Raw genomic sequence first — 627 nt, 5'->3', positions numbered from 1 at the left:
TTTGGTTAATGTTTCCATCTGCTGAGTCAGAATTTTATTCTGAGCTAAAATTGCATCTGTAGTGCTGAGATCAAGAATTACTTTCCGCTGAACTGTTTGTCTGTTATGTTGGGCTTGATGGTTTGTAGATGCTAGTGCCTCAATGATTCTTGTTGCTTGTTCTGCATCTACAGACATCATTGTTCCTCCAGCCGCTGCATCTAATATCATTTTGGTGTCTGGCCTCAGACCATTGCAGAAAATGTTTAGTTGAGCAATATCTTCAAAACCATGATTGGGGCATCTCCTCAACAAAGAATTAAATCGTTCCCAAGCTTCACAGAATGATTCATCTTGTCCTTGCCTAAAAGTAGAAATCTCAGCTTTTGCCTTAATGTAACGAGAAGGTGGAAAGAATCTGTTCAAGAATTTATCTTCTACATCACTCCACTTGTTCAGACTCTGGTTGGGATGTGATTTAAGCCATTCCTTTGCTCTACCTGTCAAAGAAAAAGGAAACAAACGCATATATACATGGTCAAGATCTCCTTCTTCAAATCCCATAGTTCCTACTAGTTCATAGAATGTAGAGAGATGAATGTATGGATCTTCATTATCCATTCCAGTGAATTGATGAGAACTGATTAG

At 38.4% G+C, this 627-nt stretch overlaps 1 non-coding gene across 1 annotated transcript; it reads left to right on the top strand.

Annotated features, from left to right (window-relative positions):
* Positions 1 to 265: 265 nt before the first annotated feature.
* On the top strand, positions 266 to 371 carry LOC128195675 (small nucleolar RNA R71). Its single transcript, XR_008247472.1, has one exon. It is a non-coding gene; the product is annotated as a small nucleolar RNA R71 (small nucleolar RNA).
* Positions 372 to 627: the final 256 nt, after the last annotated feature.

This window comes from Vigna angularis, chromosome 2 (genome assembly GCF_016808095.1).
Source record: "Vigna angularis cultivar LongXiaoDou No.4 chromosome 2, ASM1680809v1, whole genome shotgun sequence".
NCBI classification, from domain to species: Eukaryota; Viridiplantae; Streptophyta; class Magnoliopsida; order Fabales; family Fabaceae; genus Vigna; species Vigna angularis.
The sequence above is the reverse complement of the archived record's forward strand: the minus strand, read 5'-3'. Positions and strand labels throughout refer to the sequence as shown.